The sequence below is a fragment of the Pteropus medius genome, unplaced genomic scaffold, assembly GCF_902729225.1.
Source record: "Pteropus medius unplaced genomic scaffold, Ma_sr-lr_union100, whole genome shotgun sequence".
NCBI classification, from domain to species: domain Eukaryota; kingdom Metazoa; phylum Chordata; class Mammalia; order Chiroptera; family Pteropodidae; genus Pteropus; species Pteropus medius.
Window position 1 is genome coordinate 35,336,663 of NW_024354875.1, and position 18,840 is coordinate 35,355,502.

At 37.1% G+C, this 18,840-nt stretch overlaps 1 pseudogene; it reads left to right on the forward strand.

Moving 5' to 3' along the window:
* The first annotated feature begins 13,144 nt into the window (after positions 1-13,144).
* Positions 13,145-13,681, forward strand: LOC120596928 (60S ribosomal protein L17-like; annotated as a pseudogene).
* The last annotated feature ends 5,159 nt before the right edge of the window (positions 13,682-18,840 follow it).

The following is an 18,840-nucleotide window of genomic DNA, read 5'->3' on the forward strand; positions in this document are numbered from 1 at the left end:
CACTATAGGAGTCAGGAAAAGAAATTATTAACTTATGAAAGAAGTGCAGAAAAGATAGATTCAATGTAAATAAATAAAATGAGCTCCGAAAGACAAATTATAACTATAATATTTCTCATTCAGGCAAAAACAGCATAATATTTGTCCTTAAAAGTCTTTAATCGACTTTAAAAGCAATTTAAATTTCCTTGGGTTAACCTGCCAAGAAGCCCAATTTATTCTTCTGTTTTGACTGAGAATAAAAGCCCTCTTGTAACCAGAATAATCTATTTTTTTTCTAGCAGCATATGGTTTCTTTGCAAACTTCAAAAACAGCTGTATTTGGATCTCTGAAGATGCTTTGGAATTTGTCACAAGGTGACACTATTCAAGAACTTTCCAAGTCCACTTCTATTGAAAGTTTGCGATTTTTGGCTAGGGATGAATAAAGATATTGCTTTATACATGTCCCTGACTCAATAAGCACCACAAAGACAAAGGCAAGCTAGCTCCAGGTCATTTGTAAATAAAAGTTTCATATTTTCAATTCTTCTCTTCTAATTTCGTTATAAAACATAATTATCATTTTGAACTCAAGATAAATAGAGTTAGCTGAATTGAGAAGTAAAGCCTTCTCAATTCAGATTATGCAGTATTAGAGCCACTAATAAAATTCAATACACATTTGGGTTGATAAAAAATCCAAACTTTTAAATATTTTTCCTTTTTAGTATCAGAAGGCTCTTTTAGAGGCTACTCTCTTAGTAAAGAAGAACCAGTTATGTAATTGTTAATTTCATGTTTCTCTTGTTAAATGTAATATTTTTATTTTAAAATAAGATACATGTTATGTACTCAGTTTTATAAAATTATTACTGTGTACCAAACTCTCTCTCTATGTGTTTATCTATCGCTCTTCATATCCGTGTCTACACAGAGATGTCAAGAAATATGTTTACCTAATGTAAATAACGATTATTTCTATGATTACGTAGTAGGATTTTGTTGATTTTTTTCTTTGTAGTACCTTTTGATATTGTTTAAAATTTTAAATAATAAATCACTAAGTGTAGAGTTAATAAAGTCATTACTTTTAAACATATGAAAAAGGGAAAAATGCATTTGGTAGCCACAGTCTTTGCATTTATTTTTGCCAGTGGGAGACCCCAGAGGAATTAGATAATGCATCTCATGTGCCAATTCCTGAATAATTAAATAAAAATGTCCGTAATATACATGGTGTACACATGAGTCAAATAAATGATAGATAAGGTCTATCATTCATTTCTTCAACAGGGAATTCAGCACTTTGGTGTCACATATGTTCAATTTTCACTCTACCAGTTGGAAACAAGCTCCGAATTGTGCTGATAAAAGCAGAATTCGTTATTAGGAAAAAAAATAGAAAAAGAAAAGGAATACCGTAGCTTAAGCAAAAAGGAGAATCAAGAAATATGGAAAACTATACTTCTGATGATCATTTTTTTCATCCTTATAAAGCAAAACTAAAGAAATACTGCTTTTATGTTAAAAACAGGTTTATAAAGATGCCAGTATACTTTTTCCTTAGCATGAGTATTTTTAATAAGCTTTGCATTTTTCTGGAGAGCAACACCAATATATCCTTTGATATCTATCTTGCATTTCAGTTGTAGAAAGACTTAAGATTTCGCAGTGGTCTGTGAGATAAATACACCAAAAAAACAAAAACAAAAATGAAACCCAAGTTAAAGAAAGGTTTAGTTAAGCCTCCAGGAGGCTAGTTAAGGGTTAGATAACCATAATGAGAAAATGCTAGTTATTTTATTAATTTTATTTCAAAGTTGTCTTATTTCACTAGCAACTTGATACCTCTAGGTATATGTGAGAAAACTTAATATATATATATATCGTAATTGTATCAGGTATCTTCATTTGGCTGAAATTATTAAAATTCTGTGGAGCATCGACTACATAGCTGTTTGCTTGTTTTGACTTGTCCAGTATACACTCCTTCCTCCAACAACCTTTCTTCACTTTTTCTGTGGAGAAGAGAGCACCTTATTCTTATGCCCATGGTGCACTCTGTGCCTGGGCCCGGGCCTGGCTTACAGTCAGGGTATTGTTCTTGGCTGGCTGTGCGGCCACCTCCAAGCCTAGTTCTCTGTCTTTCCTGGAGATAACTAAAGTTAATCTTTTTTTTTTTCCTCTCCCTGTTTAAACTAGCTTGAGTAGGTGTCTCTCAGAATCCTGTGTGATGCACTGCCCTCAAGGAACTTATAAACTCAGAAGTAAGGGTGATCGGACAAGTCCAAAAATAACGTTAAGTGCTTTATGAGAGTTTCACATGCTTAGGACCGTGTCTACACAGCACAAAATGAAGTAGCAGTCTGGCGCACATCCAGTTCCTTCAACAAACTTGGCAGCACATTGACTAGATAAGCCTTCAAAGTCAATCATAAGATCTCTGGAGAAGAGAATTCCATAGGCTCTGGCAATGGAGAAGTGGAGTAGGTTTTTCCCCTTCATCTCTTTTTGTTCTCAAGAACTTTCTCAGCTTAAAGTAGGAATTTTGAACTAAATAATGACAAAGATCCCACTACCAGTTGCTTCTTGCTCTGTTTCATAGTTTGGTTAATTTTAATTCCTTCTGTTTCTGAACCCTTCTGTGCTCTGCATTGTACTTTGTACACATCTTTATTATAAAATGATTGCTGTTTATTACAGTGATATGCATCCATGTCTATCTCCTCCAGATGACTATTCCCAACTCTGGATCTCTATCGTCTCCATTTTTGCTATGTTTAGTGTTATGCTGACTTTATATGCTGTAATTACTGAAGGGATTTAAAAAAAAAGAATTGTACATGTGCCTCACTCTGGTCTCCCACGCTTAGGTTAAAATGATAAAGTAAGAGAAGTTTGTCTCTATATCTTCTTTTTCTGAGGCTCTTTCTGCCACTCCCTCCTCTACCTATATCTTCTATTCAATAGTGAATTAAGACAATGTTCTACCTTAACCTGGTTACACAAGTGGTCTCTTATGATTATTTTTTAAATTATTACAAAAGAGTAATGCACTCTTCTGAATTTATGCTATATTTTACGATCAGGGTAACTGAAATAATACATGTTAAAAACATGTGTCCACCACTACATATAGCACTGAGTTTGCCTCTGAATGAGAAACAAGACTTTTTTTAGTATGTTTTAAACTTCTTTAGTGGCAAGAATGAGACACTGAGAGTGCTAAACACTGAGATGACATAGAAAGCACTGTTGTAAGATGGATTGGATGGGAAGGGGCAGAAGTCAGGGAGGCCATTTAAGGATTCATTTCAATAGCCTTGATGAGAGATGATGCAGTCTTGCAGTCTTCAGGCAATGAAGAAAGCAGAACAACAGACATTTTAGAGGAAATGGGAAGGAGTTAGTGACCGATGCCAAAAGGGAGAGATAAGATCAGATACAGATTTTAGAGCTCTAGGAACAGAGATAATTAAAAATTTTTCTTATCATGGTAAAAGATACATAATTTAAAACTTACTGTTTTATCCATTTTTAAATGTACAATTCAGTGACATGAAACATCTATATTGCTGTGCAAACGTCACCACTGTCCATTGCCATAAGTTTTCATCTTCTCAAACTGAAACTCTATACACATTTAATGTATAGAGTTCTTCATTCTTCCTTTGTCCGGCCCCTGGGAACTACCCTTTTACTTTCTGTCTTTGTAAATTTGCCTATTCTATGTTCTTTGCATAAGTAGAATCATAGAATATTTGTCCTTTTTTATCTAGCTTATTTCGATTAGTATAATGTGTTTAAAACAAATGATTTTGTTGTGCCTCACCTCCATTACAAGTCATTTGAGAGAAAATTGTGTTTTTCAAAATGACACCAAATTATGTATATGCCTAAATTAAAAAAGCATATTTCTGGTTTTTTTTTTATTCCAAATTTCTGGATAATTGATGTTAAATTTTTCCCTCTTTGTGTTTCAGGGGTACTCTCTCTTCACCTACTAAGTACTCCTCCAATGGCCTTCCAGCACCCAGAAATGCTGCATTTTTAGGTCTTTCTCAAATTCCCCCCTAGATTCAAATGTATCTGATATATCTGCCTATTTCCTATTCTTTCTGGGCTCTATTCTCTCCTACTAGATCAAAGATGGTGAAAACAAGTGTTTGGTCATTTCCTGGATAACATATTTACATTTTAAGCAGGGATTTAAAAATTTTTTTAATAGACACTAATGAGTCCTAGAGTTGTGGGACATGTAAACTTCAGGAGAGCAGCAAGCTGATTCTGGAGAAGGTGAGACTCAAGTGGCCAGGGCAGGCTTGGGGCTCTCTCAAATCTCCTATGCAAATGAGCACCTAAGATGGCTATATGGCCCCAGCACACCTGGCTAAAGGAGGATGGTGCTTCAGGTAGCATGAGGTAGGAAGTGGAAAAGAGCTTCCTAACTGTTTGGGCTAGAAAGTGCCTTAATGATTTCCTAGTCAAGTCCCAGAAGATGGGCTTGGAAATCAGAGAGTCTCGTTTCAAATTCTGACTCTGGTCTTTACTATCTGATCTTGGGCAAGTCATTTGATCGCTTCTGTGCTTCAGTTTCCTTATGGGGAAATAAAATGGCATTACTTCATAGGATTGTTGTAAGGACTGAATAAAATAAAATATAAAAAGTATTCAAGGATGGCTTTTGCTATATAGTAAGCATTAAAGCTATGTTAGCCACCCCTCATTTTACTTTCGAAAAAAACTGAGGCCCAGAGATGTTGCAGTGAGGCCTGAACGAAGAGCTCGTGTTGGAGCTACAATAACCAGATCCTTTATATGCCCATTAGCCCTTTGGCTTTCTTAAAGCCAGGAGGAGAAGAGAACACTAGGTTATAATCAAGAATCTCTCCACCTAGGCCTGCAGGAGGAAATGTAACCTGATGCCCAAAGCACTACATTTTATTTTTCCACCATAGAAAGGACGCACTTATTGAGAAGGCAGAGCAGGGGAGGGACTGCCTGCTGATGGAGGGGCTGTCATTTCACCATTTTTTTTTCTTTAGTAAAAGACTCTGGTTAAAGTATAAATGCCCCTCAGGAGGGGTTGTACATTAACTTCCTATATTAGTTATCCATTGCAGTGTAACAAATTACCTCAAAACTTAGTGGCTTAAAACAACAATAGTCATTTATTAAACTTCACAGTTTTAGTGGGTCAGGAAACCTGGAGCGGCTTGGCTGGGTGGTTCTGGCTCAGAATCTCTCAGGAGGCTACGGCCAGATGTCAGCTGGACCGCAGCAGTCTGATAGCTTGACTGGGCCTGGAGATTCACTGCCAAGGCGACTCACTCTCGTGGCTGACAGGTCAATCCTTTCCATGTGGGGCTCTCAGTGCAGTTGCTTGAGTGTCCTCATGACATTAGCTACTGGATCCCTCTAAAACAAGCAATCAAAGAAATCAAGGTGGAAGCTGCGATGCCTTTATGATCTGGCCTCAGCAATGACACATTATCACTTCAGAATGTTCTATCAATCATATAGGTCAGCTCTGAATCAGTGTGGGAGGGGATTATACAGCGGGGCAAATATTATGAAGGGAGGATCTTGGAGGCTGGCGACCAGACCCATCTTCAGCTCCAATTCTAGTTGTGAATGAACCCAAGAATAGGAGAAACATGGAGGTGTGGGGGTAGGGGGGGAGGGGGCGGGTTCTGAAGGGAGGCCTTAAATTGACCCTGAGGTGTTGGAGTGGGGCAGCAGGAAAACACTGAAGCCAGCTTCATCCACCCTCTCCTGCTCTAACTGAGGGCCCTAAAGGCAGGTGAATCAGGAAGGCACGGCCCCTGAAGAAAGCTACAGATCTCAAGAAGCACACGCATGCCTGGAGAATATAAAGAAAATGATTCGTATTTTAAGCAAATTGGGTATGACTTTGAAACTTTTGACGAAAGTCCTGATAATCCTTGTCACCTGACTAGGCCAGCAGTTTTAGATAGCTGCTGCTGCTCTTACCAACTTGTGTGTGACAGCAAATCACTCTCTTCATGTCTTACTGTCTCCATCTTTGGAACAGGTTTGACAATATTAATTCATTGGTGGTTGTTTTGAAAAACAGGTTTATCATTACAAAGACACAGTATTTTATTTTCATGTTATTACTTTGCTTTAAAATGTTCATCAGTTTGTTTAAAAGATAGTATAAAGATCCTCATAGATATATTGATCAACACATTTACTTGCTCATTTTTCTTTTAATTTTAGTTTTCAAAAATACTCATAGGCCATATCCATTACAGGGTGATGGACTGCAAAATCTTATTTAATTGCAATGAACATATTTACTGGAGTTACAGAAAAGAAAAAAATATATAAAATTCTGTGAATTTTTATCGATTTAAAAGAACTCAAACAACTTCTGTTAATGGGCAAGAGAGAGCTTCGTGTTCTTACTCTCCCCCTCTCCCTCCTTTCTCCTTTTACTCCAGTTCTACAGACCTTGAGAAAGCAAGAGACCCTGGACCAGAGCATTTCTACATTCAGAAGGCCTTGGAGACCTGAGGCTCAGAACTTGTGGCTCAGAACTCTTGGGAGATGGATGTACTTAAAATGCTTGTGGCTTGATTCTGATACAGGGCTTTAGAGTGACTCACAGCAATTTCCAGAGCTTTCTTCTTCTGCAAACTGAGAATGCTCAGCAGATAGATTGTTCTGGGGGACCCTCGAGCCAAGAGCAGTCCCACTGTCTGTGAGTTATTCCGGTGCATTCCTTCCTTACCTTGAAAATTTTTGAGAAGACTAATTATGGCCTTACACCAATGTTCTTATTTGTGATTCTTGAATTGTAAAATATTTTAATGGGAGATTTCCCCCATAAATTTAAAAGTAATAATTAAAAATAGATAAAACACATAAGTTCAGGAACACTTAATATACCCCAATTTTTCTATTGGATCCTGGTACCATTACATATAGGATTATATTTAATTTAATCTAAGATGATTACTTCAAACTAGATTCTCCTGCTGCCTATTCCTGGTTCCTCAGGGATCCCATGAAAAATCCGAGGAAATTCCTTGCTGATTAGGGAGATATTAGGCTGCAACATATGGCTCACACATGTGATTAGTGTTCCCCTAAGGAAAAATGTAAAAGGTTATTTTTAGAATGTGGGGTATGTGTTCAGTGGTTCTGGATGACCCAGGGGATTGATAGATTCTTCTTGTGGAATTTTCTATAGTTAAAAGATGAATCCGGAATTCTGACTGTTTGGTGTAGACATTGGTACTCATTTGTAAGTTTTTGCAGGTGTGAGGCTTGACAAATTTTCACTATTATGTAGTTTCTTGAAAGCTAGTCATATTGCTTTTCAAAGAAGATTTTCTGAGTTTCAGGGTCTCTACCATACCTTTTAGAGGAGTCTTTGACACAGATACCTTTTGAAGTAAAATGTTAGTAATTTATAAATAATATGTTATTGGCCCTCGAATAAAATAGGTTGACCTATAATAGCATTGTCAGTTTTGCATCTACTTAAATGAAATAATTATAAATTTTATTCCTCTTTGTTCTGATGTTTCACCATAATTGTGTTTTTACCACATATATTAGTGTAAGACAAGAGAATGGGACACAATTACTGATTAAATTCTGACACTCATGTCTTGGTCCTGGGAGGCCACACACTGATAAGTCAGGATTGCTTACTGCTTTGGTCCAAGGCCTCGGCTAATGTGACCATCTCAGAAGTTCCACAGTCCTTTTTCAATCTTCTGGTAAGATGCCCTGTACTGCAATATGAACTCCTCGTTTTATATGTATCTGACTTAATGCACTAAAGTCCCGAAGAATGTAAGGGCTTCCAACTGCCTACACTTGGCCTTTCCACCTTAATATCCATCCAACTCTCAACTCAAAATCTATCCCCCCCGCCCCAGTTTACCCCTCAGTAAACTGGTTCCCCTTCCCAGTTATCTGATTGCTGTCACTTTAGTGACACGCACTCCTTTTCACTTCCAGGTGCTCAGGTGAGAACTCTTGGGAAGTGTAATTTTCTGAATTTCCTTACACTAAGCTTTCTAAGTCCCTTTATTCATTTTTCTGTTCAGGTGTTTGAATTCACTTGTCCATATTCCTCTTCTTTGACATCACATGGGAAGGTTATTAACAATTGCCCTGGCTCTAGGAAAACTACAGCAAGCTTAAATTATTTTACCTCATTCTTAAGAGCCATCTCTAATAAGAATCTACTTAACTTATCCTACCTGATTTCCCACTACTGCCCCCAAACCCTTTTATTTTAGTCAAGTTAATTTCCCTTGGTCTTTCATTCATATTAAGTTCTTACTTGCTTCTGTTTATTTTTTCAGACGTATTTTTCTTTCTAAAAGATTCCTTTTTCCACCTTCCAAATCTCCATATTTAGATCTCTGATAACACTATATCACAGCGGCTTCCCTCCTCTGCATTTAAATTCAACAAAATAGATAAAAACCACAACAATGTGTTCATAATCTTTGATCCAGTAATTCCATTTCTAGAACTGTATCTTAAGAAATTAACAATTAACAAATTAGAAAAAGCTCTTGTGCACAATTTCCTCTCCCATGCAACATTGCTAATGATGCCAATATTGAAGAACTGAAAACAAACTATATATCCAATAACAGAACTAAATAATTATATATCACTCTATGAAAATTTTACATGCACAAAATGAGTATTATAAAGACTGTAATTATATGATACGTTTCTTTAAATTTAAGCTGACTAAACAGTAGAAATATTGTAGGTATATAAAGTTTTAAATCAGTGCTTACTATGAAAATTTTAAACAAGCTGGATTATTTCCCTTTTTGAAATGGTGAAAAGAGATAATTTAACACTAAAAACGTTACTGACCAAAAAACAACAACAACAAAAAACCACCACCACCAACAAAAAACCTACACATCTATATACAACTTTCTATGTGAATTAATTGAAATGTTTTTTTAAAAAGAATCTAACATCTCTTATGTGCCTATGACTTTCTAGTTACTTTATATGTCATTTAATCCTTACAATATACCCAGTGAGGCACATACTATTAGCTCCATTTTGTAGATGAAAAAAACAGGCCGAAAGAAGTTAATTTTCTTAGGATCACGCAGCTAGGAAATGGTAGGTTCAGGATTTTTGCCTGCGTCTGCTGCATGGTAATCTGAAACAAACTTAAACACAACCTCATTCCTAATTAAATATCCATTGTGGAGGAATTGTTTATTAAATAATGTGACTATTATAAACCTCAAAAAGTAGGAAACAAGAGAAAGAGGGGAAGAGAACGTTTTTGAATTATATACATAGACCTCTTTCTAAAGAGTAGTCAGAAACATCACAGAAATTAATGACAAAGCTAATTCTGATGGAGCAGAGTGCCTTTAGGAGCTCTGCTCCGGCATTTTTAGCTTAAGGTTTATGATTCAGAGGTGACAATGATAAAACTGTTCAAGCACTTGAATAGTTTGATTAAGATGCAACTCCCACTCAAAAGCAGATAGAGGATTGGATGCTACTGTCTTTTTACAGACCAGCAATTCAGCTTAGTACTTCATGAAACTTTGGTTACAAGTAATCCTTCAGCTTTCCAAAGATCCTGGCTTTCCAGTCTGTTTCTAGAGTAGCAGAGGATCTTGTAGCTATCTCCCATATATGGATCATAAGAAGCTATGAGGTTTTGTCAATCTTTGGCTGCAAGTAGTACCTTGATCTGCATAGAATCTTGTAAAAATGATATTGGCAAAAAGCTAATTTTACTGAATTCATGGAACTGGTAGCCACCTAGGACAGGACATTTTAGACATTATACATTTTCCATTGGGATATACAAGTGTGGATCCCTGATTAAAGAGGATAGGTGAGAAGTTGCTTTTGAGATTCTTCCATGTTCTTCAAGCTATATGAGAGTGACCTAGACACCAGGGATGAAGCGCTAGTGAGAATATGAATCTCACAGTGATTTGGTTATTAGATTAACCTTTGATTCTGTTCAACCTATACCGCTTGTTAGAGCCTACTAATAAATAATTCCATTAGTCCAAAAGTTAAGGCTGTTCATGCCCAAGAGAACTCAAAATTTATTTCACATTGTTATGGGGAGAAAAAAATTGGTGGTCAATTTAGTTACAAGTACCAGCAGATAATTTTCAGAACAGTCCTCAGGGGCAGCATGGATTGGGGCAATATTGCTTAGAAAGCTCTTTGTTGCTAGAGTAACCAAGATAGGCAAGGAAGGAGTGTATATTTGTTGTGTGAGAGGAGGGTGGGGTGGGGGAGGAAAGCTGAAGCTCACATACGGACCACTCTTATCAAGGTAAAGGAATGAAACTGCCTCTCTCCCTTCCCCTGCACACAAGTCAGGCTTCATATTGCATTGTTTTGACTTCTTTTTGCCTTCAAGTCTGCCCATACTGTATATTTTAACTTGAAATCCACTGTGCAAAGATTCCGGGGTAGGAGGTAGGGAAATTTTAACTTTTCTAGATATGGTCCTAGGCTGTGTATCTCTCTTGGCACTGCATTGGTTAAAATTTATAGTTTTGTGAAATCTTTTTCTTGATGAAGAATAAGTCCAAGATTTGGAAGAATCTCGTGTCCACCAGTAATCTTAGCATTGTTACCAACACCTTGTTAAATAATTCAGTTGTGTGGTATTTGCTAATGTGGTACTAAAATCCCAAACACTTCTAAAAATTAAAGTTCTTAATGTGAGCAGTTTCAGGGGATAGGAAATGCTGAAATTAGTAAAGGTGCATGAAATGACCAAGAACATCCATCAACCCTTTATCTGAAAACCTTAACTCAATAGTAGAGAAGAGAAGCCATTGGATCTCGTTCTTTGTTTCTTTTAAAAAATACTTTTAAGCCTACCTAAAGTTTCTTTTAATTGTGGAAATTTAAAAATAAATATGGAGTCTAAACTTACTTTGAATGACTTTCAAGTTAGATAACTAGTGATTTAAGATGGATATTTTCTTAGCTTATGCTTTGCCAAAGAATTAAATATTTTGCTTTTGATGTACATCAGATGAGTGAAGTATAGGTTATATGCCTAAGTATGCTATTTAGGGATTCCATTATGAAAAATTTTTGGTGTTTGTCCTGTCATATTGTTTGTTACATGAACGGTATTATTTTTAACAAAAGCATGACTGTTGGCCATCATTTTATTTTCCCTTCAATGGGATATAAGCGGCATCATATGAATTTCTTCAGATTGTGAAGAAAAAACCCTATTATTCTGTCAGTGACCTTTGGCAAGCAACTGCTCTCTTGAACTGCTTGTGTCTCTGGAGTGTTTGACTAAGGTTTCTTCTGGTCAAGCCATCGACAAGCCAAATGTCAAATAACAATGTGGCCATTTTTCATCTTGATATTAGTGTTTCTCCAATAAGATGATCAATTAGTTTTATTCACATTATAACACACTTCCCTCTGTATTTTTATGCCATACAAAGATCTCTATCGTCCTATTACCTTCTTATTAAAAAACCTCTTCATTTAGATTTCAGGATATTAGAACACATAATCAATCTAAACACATCTCATATATGACCTACGTGTATTGACACTCTCATTAAATCAATACATCCTCCTAAGGTGGTATTATGAAAAAAAAAAATCTCTATTCTCAAGGATATAAACTAAGGTCTTTCATTAAAAAACATCCCACTTTTGATGGAAATAAAGTTCTGGAAATGGTCTTTTCACTGAAGCAAAACTTATATTAGATTATAAATCTTTAGGATTTTTTTCATTTGGAAACAAGACATTTAATGGAATGCTATATAAGAAAACTTCTAAAATTTGTTTGCCTTTTGCGAGAAAGACATTTAAGATGCCACGCTTTCTTCTAAAGAGAAGTCTAATGTGAGAAACATTAGGTGTACATCTTGAGAAAACTTCTCAAAGCATCATTATATATTACTTTTGGAAAGTTTGAATGCTTCTGGGGTTGTGTAGATATAGCTGTAACCACTGCTTCAAATACAGCCAGATTTTATATATGAACTACTATTTTGTCTCTTAATTTCTTATTAATGATAACATCATCCACATCTACCCAAACTTTTAAAACTACTTTACATTACAGTTGGACAATTTATAAATCTTGCCCAAGAGATACTTAAATTTTAGAGAGATCTATGAATGCCTTCATTTTTAGAGTTCTTATTTTTAATTAATGAAATTAAAAAAGGCCCTTTCTGAGAATGTTACTTGGGAGCCCACAATGCTTATATCTCTGAATATAAACTGCTTCAAATCATTTTTGGAAGCACAATAAAAGTATAACACTTTATTATATGTGTGTCTGTGTATAGTGAGAGAGAAAAATAGTTCGATGTCCAGAATCAATCTTTAATAACATACTTCAGAAATTTAGAATATTTAACACATTCAGAACAGCTGGCTTAAGAGAATAACAAAATACTTTCCCACCTTTCAAAGTGAAACAGCAGTTCCAATAAACATTATAAATAGAACAATCGTCACTGGTTTATTAATTCATTCTTTCTTCCCTGCGACAAATCAGTGACAAGCACCTTATCTGGGCCAGTTAATGCACAAGGCACTGGAGATACAAAGATAAATGACAACCTATACCCTCCTGGAGAATTTTTTCCTCCTGGAGTTTTAATGTTTAATTTCATTTGTACTTTTATTAGGAAGGAAAGCTAGATAAGAGGAAGATGATTGTCTAAAAAAGGATGGAAGCTTGAGTCAGAAGCTTTTCTTGGGAGATTCTGAATTTATTCCATTATTATAATGGTCTCACTTCTCCTACTGAAATGAAACATACACACCCCTTTTCTCTCACAAAGATGGATGAATAGGAACAAGATAAGAGCATAGGCTCTGGAGTCAGAGAGGTTCATGCTGGGATACTAATCCTGCTACCAATTCAATTGTATCTTTCTGTAATTTACTTTATCAGCCTCATGGGCTGCTTTCCCCATCACAGAATGGGAATAAAAATATCAGTTGGCCCTTGCTAAAAGCTGATTCTTTCCCCCTTCTAGTCCCTTCCTTTCCCTTCTAGCACTGAATATCATTGAACTGAAAATGATGCTCCACACAAAAAATTTTAAAGAACTTGAAGCCTGGTGCTTGTCTCATAAGCAGCCTGAGATGATCTCTGAAAATGGTTCGTTATTCGCTTGACCCAGAAAAGCCCACAAAATCATGCAAATCATGTTTACTTTAAGAACACTCATGAAAGTGCCTAGGCCATCTAAGGTATACATATCCAAAAATCCACCAAGTATCTGAAGGATGTCACTTTACAGAAGCGATGTGTGCTATTCTGTTGTTACAATGATGGAGTTGGTAGGTGTGCCCTGGCCAAACAGTGGGGCTGGATGCAGAGTCAGTGGCCCAAAACCACTGCTGAATTTTTGCTACACATGTTTAAAAATGCAGAGAGTGATGCTGAACTTAAAGGTATAGATGTAGATTCTTGGGTCATTGAGCACAACCAGGTGAACAAAGCTCCCAAGAGGCAGTGCAGAACTTACAGAGCTTGTGGGCAGATTATCTCTATGTGAGCTCTCCCTGCCACACTGAGATGATCCTCACTGAAAAAGAGCAGATTGTTCCTAAACCAGAAGAGGAGTTTGCACAGAAGAAAAAGATATCCCAGAAGAAATGGAAGAAATAAAAACTTATGGCTCGGGAATAAATTCAGCATCAAATAAATGCTAATAAAAGTTAAAAAAATAATAGTAGTTTGAAACCTGGGAATTATATCTTTCAAATGATGTAGCATAATTGTTAACTTTGGTTATTGTATAAGATGCTGGAATAAAAATGATGTCCGAGCCTCCTAATTCCTTGGTTTGGCTGTGCATGTTTGGCACTGATCCCACACTAAATATAACAAGTCTTGCTCCTTGGGTCAATAAAATTTCTAATCCCTAGATTGAATGAGCAAGTCTTCCCAGACAGGATTTAATTCACAAATGCATTTAGGTAGACACTGGGTATATCTAACAGTGTATCATCAAGTGAAAACAGGTCATCAGCATTAGCTCGGTAAACTGAAAAGCTTGCATTAGGAAGCCAGCAATCTCACCATAAATCCTGCTGGGGATTGACTAAACATAACTGTTAATTGAAAAAAAGTTTTAAATAGAATATTAGGGATATATTCTCCCACTGATAGTTGCACATAATTCCCTGAAGTGTTAATGGAAGCTCAGCAAGTGCTTCATCGGAAGAACCTACCTCTTAACATCCGCATTCATCTGTAGGTCTCCATTCACAGGCCCTTGAAGTGGAGCGGAAAAGGAAAGAAAATCCCATGGAATTTTCAAGTAAGAGGGGCCCATCTCTTTACACTTACCAGTTCTCCACACCACAACCTTAGCTTTAAAATAGCTAAACTCTTTGAAATCACATGTTCCAATCCCTGGTGGATGAACTTTGCTCTTTATCTTTCTAGCATAGATTAATGGGGTTTCATGTAACTTACTCCATGAAGGACAAGCTTTAAAAAGCCAGGCCCTGCTGATTTACATAGACATTAAAGGACTTTTCCTTTTTTTTTTTTTGCCTTGGCCAAAATGTCTCTGAATTCTTAGACTTAAAGCTGAGAACAGCCTTTATACTCTCAGAGTATCAGTAGAAGTTAAATGTCTTTGTTTTCCCATTCACTTTAATTGAAATAAGCAAACCTGTATTTTCCAGTTTCTTATCTGAAATCAGTTTCTGCAGTAGATGAAAGTTACTATTACAACTCAGTGTGAAAAGTCAACGAGATATTTGAGATTGCTGTTTCTGTGACCACTTCTAATGACTGCAATAGTGGGCTTAAACTACTTTCACAGTAGTCCTATAAGCCAGGGTTAGAAGAATCCTTATATTTCTGTGCAACCCCTCCTAGTAAAACAACCATTCCATCTGAGACTGAAAAACTTTACTTTAGCAAATTGTTTGGCTTGTGGCTTGTATTAGTTTTCTGTTAGCAAATTATCACAAATGTAGTGGCTTAAAACAACCCGCATTTATTACCTCACAGTTCTAGAGGTCAGAAGTCTGATACAGTTCTCACTGGCCTAAAATCAAGGTGTTGGCACATTCCTTTTAGAGGCCTTAGGGGAAAACCTGTTTCCTAGCCTTTCCAGCTCCTGGAGGCACTGTATTCCTTGGCTCATGATCTTCAAACCTAGCAGTAGCCCGGTGAGTCTTTTTCATGTCACGTCACGTCACGTCACGTCACATCACATCACATCACATCACATCACATCACATCACATCACATCACATCACATCACATCACATCATTGTGACACTGATTCTTCTTCTGCCTCCAATTTCCACTTTTAAGGACCCTTGCGAATACTGGATAATCCAGGATAATCTCTTTAAGGTCAATTGACTAGCAACTTTAATTCTATCTGCAACCTGATTCTCCTTTGCTCAATAATAACATATTCACAGTTTCTGGGGATTGGGACATTGACATCTTTGCCTACTGCAGGCTGAATAAACACCCCTCCCAATTAAATAAAAACAAACAACAAAAAAGGGCAACAAAATTCTCTTTTTCAGAAGATGGAGAGATTTGTCATTTGCTTTGAGGACTAGGATCAACTATTTTTGAATCATAAATCCCAAATGAGCCTTGTTGAGCTAGAGAAGGTCCCAGATTCGTGATAGTCGAAGCTAAAATGGGGTTCTGAGTCCTTAGGGGAGAGAGAGTTCATCTCAAGTTTCAAATAATGAACTGGGGTAAACAATTACTTTCTTACAGGTATCTGCTAGGAACAGTTTAAATATGTATCATTCTAATTGAACTGGGCTTGACAGAGCTGGATAAATCTCCCCTTTCCTCAGAGATTACATTGTAAGTGTCTGTTCTAGGTGTGAAGATCCTGACTATAGTACAGGCAATCTGGGTTGAGCAATTGTGCAGATTAAACCACAACAGTATTCACAGCATGCCACCTCAAGACAGATTTCAATATCAGATGAAGTGCAGTGGGAAAGAATATAAAATTTGTCGTTGAGAGAGTGTGAGAGAAATTTTAAAGAAATGAGTAGAAACAGAACCAGGGAAGCTCCTGGTTATTAAACTATTAAGGAAAGAGATTGTAGAAAAAGAGGTGGTCAACATATAATCAGGTGTTGCAGATATCTTCACAATACCCTTGTGAAATAGTGAAGAATAGGAAAACAAGAAAGCCTAAATACAGAAAATTATTTTTCCGAATATCACACAGCCATTGGCAGGAGTGGGATTAGTATTTAAGTTCCTGATTCCATGGTTCTATCTGCTTGTGGCTCACCGTGTTAGTCTGACTAAGGACTAATTCTAGAAGTAGGTCCTTTTTACTGAAATGAATAGGTCTTTACACAGCTACAGACTCATGGAGAATAGATAAAGCACAGCTGTGCCAGAGGACTTCCCTTTACCTACTGAGATCCACTCTTACCCTTCTCTATCTTGCTGTCTGCATCAGAATTGACCTGAAGAAATTGTATGAAAGGGCTCCCTTGCCCCCGAGCTTCCTGTTGGTATTGGCCAAGGAGATCAGGGGAGGAGAGTCTTTATGGTTTTCTCCCTGAGGGGTTTCATCTGGCTGGCTGTGTTCTGGTTCCTGTCTGGTGAGCCCCTGTGCACAACCTCTCAATCTTCAGGTTCCAGTAACTTGTGTATACCCTTGTTATTGTGGGGTGATAACTGCCCCAGGGCACTACAGTATTATGCCTTGTTGATTCCCTATATGCTTTTCACACCTTTGTAAAAAGTCCCTTTATCAAACTCTCTTCAAATGACCCCATTTTGAATGCACCCTCTGTTTTCTGCTGGGACTCTGCCTGAAACACAAGCTTTATTACCACTAACCAGAACTTTTGGGGAAGAGGGAGAAGGTGACCTTGCCAAAGAAGGAGTTTCTCAGTACTCCAGACTGGGTTTGGCATAGGCTAATGGCACAGAAAAGTGATAGAGTTGTTCCAAAAGCTATGAGTGCCCAAGAAAACTGGATCCTTCCTCTTCCAGTCAAAGATGAGATGACATTTCCGTCAGTGGGATTTCACCAGGTTAAGAAGAGCAGCTTGGACCGGGGTGGTGTCCTCTTGCCCTGGACTGTCCTGGGGAGAAGGCCATTAGGTTCTTCCTCTCGATATAGCCTGGACTCTGGTCAAGAGTGGCCAGGCAACCTGAGACTGGGCTGCCCAGGCATCTACTGATTCTTAAAAGTCATAGAGCTAAAAAGCACCAAATCTTCACATTTCAGACCTATCATTGGCACCTAAATAACAATATTATCATCAAGCTTTATATCTAAGGCTTTCTTCAGGCTTTGGATAATTTAAGGAACAGTCTAGTGATGAAAGAAAGTCTCATCGTGAAGTATCATTTGTTTGGGTTTGGAGGTCTCAGGACTCCAGAGAAGAGATCGTTCTGAGAACCCTACCAAGGGTTCTCATCGTTGTCCCATATGGGAAAGACAGCTTTGACACTGGGGTTGTGGGTATTTGCGGCTTTATGTCTTTTCTTGGGAATGCCTTATACATTTGATAGGATACAGTCAGGGCCCCAAGGCTGTCAGGCTCTATTCAGCTGGGAGAGCTTCTTTCATTCTGCATGCAATGGGAAGCTCTAACTTCAACCTGATCTCCAAACTCATTGGGTGTCCTCTTGGCTAGCTTCATATTTCTAACTGCTTCTAGCTTTAATTCTCTGTGCCTCACTTTGGTACATGACTACGTAGAGGCTGTCTTTTACTATTACTCCAATGGTGTATGTTCATATATTTATTTGAGTATTTTTCTAGTGGGCAGAGACTGGGCTGTAATGGGCAGCTGTGAATATGATCACAGTCTCGCCTGTCATGGAACTCATGATCTAATGGAGGATACAAACACATGAAAAGATAACTATACATGTTTGTTCCTTGTTTTGCCAGCTTTATTGTAAGCAGAAGGCAGAATTCATATCTACTCTTTAGTATCCATTGAGTACCAAGTACATAGATGACATTCAGTAAATACTTTGTTTTATAAGTTTCCTGCTAATAATTCAGAATATGTTACTTTGCCTGCCTTGGTGTCAAAGCATTGGATCTGGCCTCGAGGCAAAGAAGAAAATCAGATTAGAAACTGATGCTCGCTTGGCTCTCTCTGTATACTCTGGGACAGCCAAATTGGACTAGATAGCTCTAGATGTCTAATAGATAGGGTCAAATCCCCATTCTAATCCTTTTTCCTGGAGGCACAGGTGCTCCTCTTACAGATGAACCTCCTCAGCCCACTGTGAAGAAGCATTTTCTAATAAGGAAAAGAGCAAAAGAGGAAAGAACGTTGAGATCTGTGACTAACCCAGTTTCATCTCTCTGGGGTAAGAAATCATTCTCCAAATCATTGAAGGGAACAGGAAGGGAAAGACTATCTGAGGCTCACTGGAATTCAGTCACAATCTATTACTTTAGTTTTCTTGCTAAATTCTGGATGTTTATTGCCACTGGCTAATATATCTGCCTATGGCTCTTTTAGGAGCTAAGGCACGCAGTTATTCAAACCAATATATTCTAAAATTGGGAATGGTTCATTTTAATTACTAATTTAATTTCTAATTTTCCTGGTATTTTTTTTTTATTTTTAGTTAAAATGAATATCATTTGTTAAATGCATCAGGATTTACATGATAGAAAGGCTTCTTTGAAAGAAAACGAAGTCGTTTTAAAGGGACAGATGGTAGCCCTTATATTGGTCACTATCACTTGGTATTAATACTACTCCTTTCATCTAGATCTCCAAATATTCAAATTAAGGAGTTAAATCAATTATAGAGTTATAATTACATTCATAAATTTCTTCAAAATTTTTATTTTT